This window comes from Capricornis sumatraensis, chromosome 1 (assembly GCF_032405125.1).
Source record: "Capricornis sumatraensis isolate serow.1 chromosome 1, serow.2, whole genome shotgun sequence".
Classification (NCBI taxonomy): Eukaryota; Metazoa; Chordata; class Mammalia; order Artiodactyla; family Bovidae; genus Capricornis; species Capricornis sumatraensis.
Window position 1 is genome coordinate 98,807,194 of NC_091069.1, and position 6,000 is coordinate 98,813,193.

Sequence of the window (6,000 nt, forward strand, 5' to 3'; positions counted from 1 at the left end):
GGATTTGCTGTTTTCAGAGTTTGATGCTGACCAGCCTTAACTAAGATGGTGCCATCCAAGTAGTAAGGCTCTGATAAATAGCTTACGTTGACTGTGAGCGAATCAGGATCCATCCACAGGCTCATTCACTCATTCATGTGGGCAGTTTACACTCCACTGAATTGAGAGCTACTTACACAAGGAACTCACACAAAGGGAGTTATATTAGACAACTATCTTCCACTTTGAAAAAGGGTCTGATGCCCAGCTCCACGTTCAGTTCCCCAAAGAACTCCATTAGTATGCTGAAGTGCATTAACTCTTGAAAGGGGAAAAAAACTTGGAATTTTTTTTTTTTTTAAACCTGCTTTTGATTAAAATCAACACACACACACACACACCACTTCAGAAATAAAACTGGGGACCAAAGGAGAAATTTTTTGATATATGAAAGCAGAAATGAAAAAAATGTAACTTATAGGAATGCATGTATTATATGAACAAATACAGATTTAATGATGGCAATTTTGATTTTAACTTACCCATCCCTTTGTTTCCTTGTATTTCTTTCTGAAGGAATACATTATACTCCCTACACCAGAAGCCTTGTGAATGAGAAGATTCCCGTCTCTGGTCCCTATGCTGTGAAAGCGCTTTGCATGAATTTTGTATACACGATTTGAGTCTTAACTTCGAGAAAGACATTTTTATTTATCCTTGCCTCTGGGGTATGTTGCCTTCCCCTTAAAAACCTTTGTCACTGGGTCATTCTTTACCTATCAAGATGAAGATGGACTTTTAAAATTTCCATTCCAAAGACTTTTCCAAGAAGAGACTTATAGAAGGCTCAGATGAGCCAGTTCAAGTTGACCCACAGAGGAAAGACAGTCCAGTTCAGGAGAGAGTAGGAGGGTGGGGAGACACAACCCTGTTACCTTAGTGTCCCCAGGTCTCTGTTGGGGAAACAGCTAGTGTTGTATTGACATGAACACAGTCAGAACTGCTACAGGTATTTCAGCCTTCTCTTCATGTCCTGCTCAGCCAAGTCCCTGTTTAAGTCCTAATTAATTTGACCATACATGTGCTAAGGGATAAAGCTAGCTTCCCATGTGGCCCAGCGGTAAAAGTATCTATCTGCCTATCAATGCAGCAGACCCAGATTCGATCCTTGGGTCAGGAAGATGCCCTGGAAGAGGAAACAACCACCCACTCCAGTATTCTTGCCTGGAGAATCCCACTGACAGAGAAGCCTGGCGGGCTACAGTCCATGGGGTCACCATGGACTGAGTCAGACATGCCTGAGCAACTGGCATGCACGCCAACGGGATAAAGTCAGAACCTACCAGGATACTCAAGTAGCACAAAAGCTAAATAACAAGTGACCACAGCAACAAAACAGTAACCCCTCGGGCACACACAGAGCACTCTTTGTCCGAGGCACTATTCTAGCAGCCTTGGGTTTATTGATCCATGAACCTCCATGGACTTAGGACTTGTGGAAGAGGTAATTAAGGTTAAACGAAGTCATAAGGAAGGGGCCCTAATGTATCACCCCAGCACAGGGAAACAAAGTCAGGAGTGAGATGTCTGGGCATAGCTCAGCTCAGTATCAGTTGACAAATAAATAACACAATGTGACAAAATCAGTAAGACTTCCATTTCCATCTTGAAATTCAGAAAGCTGGGAAGAGCATTCTGCCACCTTTCCTGCAAGTAAAAGGTGAAGCAAACTGGCCCGCACCTTAAACATGAGGCAGCACTAGGGCAGCGCTCCCCACCTTCGGCACCACGGGCGTCAGACACTGGATAACTCCATTGTGGAAGCTGGGGTGCTGCCCTGTGAGTCGCAGGATATTCAGCAGCACCTGTAGCCTCTACTCACTAGATGTCAGTAGCACACCTTGAATTCCAACATGCCCCAGGCAGTGCCAAATATCCCTAGGAAGCAAAGTCACCCTCAGGTGAGAAGCACTGAGCTAGAGAAACGTCAGTCCTATGGTGCAATGAGGTAACCATGGCAACAACAAACCACCTTCGCACTACCCTGGACCCGATTAACACATACCTCCCTCACATTGAATGACTAGCCGAAGGAAAATTGTGTGTGTGTGTGTGTGTGTGTGCATGTAGTATTTCATAGCATAACTTCACTACCTACTGTCCTATACAGCATGCCAAACTTTCAACAAAATATCACGGGACATGTAAAAAGCAAGAAAAACCAGCTTGAGCTCTATTTCCTGAATGGTAGCTTGGGCAGCTCCATGGATCCATTCCCCAGTGAAACTTCTGTAACTCGTGAAATCTATTTCAAACATCTGAACATTTAAAGTCTAAGGAAATTGTCCTAAAGGCAAATAGAACATTATTCAAAAAAAAAGACTACTTAGATTTTTATAAGCACACCAAGTGTCCTTGACATTTTAGCCATGACCCACTCTCTCCTTATTTCACAAAATACACAAAAAGTAATAATTCACAACAGACTACTGGCCTAAATGAAAGAACAAAAACCATGTAACTCTTAGAAGTAAACGTGGGTATAAATATTCATGACCATGAATTAGGCAATGATTTTTTTTATATAACCCAGAAAAAGCACAAGCAATACAAAAATTAGATAAACTGGACAATAATGAAATGAGCTTTTGTTCACCAGTGGAAACTACCAAGTAAGTGAAAAGATAACTGCAGGGTGGGAGAAACATTTACAAATTATATATCTGATAAAGGACTTGTATCTAGAATATACAAAGCGCTCTAACAACTCAATAATAAAAAGATAAACAACCAGTTTAGAAATGGGCAAAGTGTCTGAACAGACATTTCTTCAGAGAAGATATACAAATAACCCATAAACACATGAAAAGATGATCACGAAACGCTAAACAAAATCCTACTCTTTTCCCATCAAGGAAATGTAAATCCACCATCATTGGAAAATAAGTGTTGAAGAGGATGTGGAAAAATTAGAGCCTTCATATACTCCCAGGGATGGGGGAGCCTGGTGGGCTTTCGTCTATGGGGTCACACAGAGTCGGACACGACTGAGGCGACTTATAGAGGCAGAAGCATACACTGCCAGTAGGAATATAAAATGATGCAGGCACTCTAGAAAATAGTTTGACAGTTCCTCTAATGTTTAAACACAGAGTTACCAAATGATCCAGAAGCCCCACTTTGAAAACATATATTTATACAAAAACCTGTACACAAATGTCCATAGCAGAATGAGTCATAATATCCAAACCTGGGAACAACCCAAATGTCCATCAAAACTACCAATTTTGTAGCATGCAAATTATATCTTAATAATAAATCCCATGGACAGAAGGAGCCTGGTGGGCTACAGTCCAGACATGACTAAGCCACTAAACGATGATATTGTTTTGGAAAAAAAAAAAAATGCAGGCTGAAGAGACAAAGCAATCATCACAATTAAACCCAGATATGACAGAGATGCTGAAACTACACCACAGTGGAATTAAAATGATTTTGATAAATATGTTAAAGATTATATTGGAAAAGATAGACAATGTGTAAGATAAGATAGGCATCTTTAGCAGAGAGATGTAAACTATATGTAAAATATCAAATGCAAATTCTAGACGTCAAAACATAGTCATAGAGGTGGAGAATGTCTTTGACAATTTCACCAGCAGGCTAAAGACAGCCAAGGGACAAACCAGTGAACTTGAAGACAAATCAACGGAAATTATCCTAGCTAAAGTGCAAAAAACTAAAAAAAGGTGAAAGAAAAAAATACACAGAACACATCATTCAAGGTCTAATGGGCATGTTATCGTATCACTGAAGTCCCAGAAGTACAAGACAGAACATGGGGCAGAAGAAATATTTGAAGAAATAATGGCTGAAAGTGTTCCTAAACTAGAGACACATCAAAAAACAGATCAAAGAAACTCGGTGCAAATAAAGCAGGATTAAAATCAAGAAAGAAAAAAACATACAAGTAGGCCGATCATATTCAAATTGCTGAGTATCAAAGAAAAAGATAAAATCTTTAGAGGCTGCCAGAGAAGAAAAAGTGGGCTTCCCTGCTGGCTCAGCTGGTAAAGGACCCACTGCAATGCAGGAGACCCCGGTTCAATTCCTGGATCAGGAGGTTTCCCTGGAGAAGGGATAGGCTACCCATTCCAGTATTCTTGGGCTTCCCTGGTGGCTCAGCTAGTAAAGAATCCACCTGCAAAGAGGGAGACCTGGGTTCAATCCTGGGTTGAGAAGATCCCCTGGAGGAGGGGATGACAATCCACTCCAGGATTCTGGCCTGGAGCATCCCATGGACAGAAGAGCCTGGCAGGCTAGTCTATGGGGTCGCAAAGAGTCGGACATGACTGAGCAACTAAGCACAGCCCAGAGAAGAAAGAGACACAGATAAAACACAGCAGACACATCATCAGATAATATACAAATATGAAGACAACACAGTGACATCCTTTTAAGGACTGAACGAATTAAAAACCCACATTTCATCTCAGATTCTACATCCTTTAAAAGTGAAGGAAAAATCAAGCCTAGCCATACTATAAAAACAGGGGGAATTCATTGCCAGCACAGAAGATTAGAAATGTTAAAGGCTTCAGGAAGAAGGAATGTGATACAGATCAGGGAGTTGGTTCTAAACAAAGAAAATAAAATTGCTCTAACTCTAGTTTCCTACAGTGGAAGCATTTATTACTGATTTAGATCTTTCTTGTTTCTGACGCATGCACTCAAAGCTGTAAATTTCCCTCTCACTGCATGCTTGTTGCATCTGACAACTTTGACAAGTCGTATTTTCATTTTCATTTAGTTGAAAATGCCTCTTTATCTTGAGACTTCACCCTTGACCATGTGTTATTTAGAACTGTGCTGTTAATCTCAAGATATTTCTGAGTGTTCCAGCTACTTTCCGTTATCAAGTTTTAGTTTAATTCCATTGGGGGTATAGAGCATACTTTATAATGTTTCTCTTTTTTTGAGATCGTTAATGCCTGTTTTATGGCCCAGACTGCGGTCAATGTGATCTTGATATGAATGGGTATCCTGCTGATCTAGCTGAATTCTAGATCCAGTGGAATGCTGACGCTATTCTTTGGTTTTCTGCATTTGTGAATATGATATGTCTTATGTAGGGGGGTTTGGTATTTATCCTGCTTGCTGTTCTGACTTTCACATGCCTGTGCGTACAATTGCCTGTCGTTAACTTTGGAAAATGTGAGACTATTTTTACTTTAAATAATTGTTCTCTCTCCCTTCTCCTGGATATGATCTCAGGTGGCCTAGACCTGCAATAGCTTGGAGTGGGGCTTGTGTTCCCAGCCAGAGATTGAGGTTGTGTCGGGGCAGTGAAAGCATCAGATTCCAGTCACTAGACCAGCAGTCGGTGCCAAGGTCTCTAGCACTTCAGGTTTGCAGAAAAGAATTTCCATAAAGACGGAAAGTAGTGAAGCAAGTAAAGTATTTATTAGGAAAGTAGTGAAGCAAGTAAAGTACTTATTAGGAGGAAAATGAGAACAGTTCATGTGGACAGACACACAGGCAAACTCAGAGGGAGAGTCCCTGAGCTGTGCCCTCATGGTAGTTTGAATTAATTTTATGGGGCATTTCTTCCAGTTTCCTTTGGCCACTCATTCTGATTTGCCTTGTTCACAGTTCGTATTGTGCTTCCCTGGTAGCTCAGTTGGAAAGAATCTGTCTACAATGTAGGAGAGCCAGGTTTGATCCCTGGATGTGGAACCCTGGAGAAGGAAATGGCAACCCACTCCAGTATACTTGCCTAGAAAATCCCATGGACAGAGAAGCGTGGCAGGCTACAGTCCATGGGTTCACCAAGATTCGGACACGACTGAGTGACTAAACCACCACCACAGTCCATATTTGGTATATCTTAGAATCCTTCCACGTGTGCACACACGTCTCTCAGCCAAGATGGATCCTACTGAAAAGGCCTATGGGTAGAACATCCCTTGACATGACTCCCTTTTTGGCCTCCAAGAAGCCTTTTCTGTGCATGTATGGTTG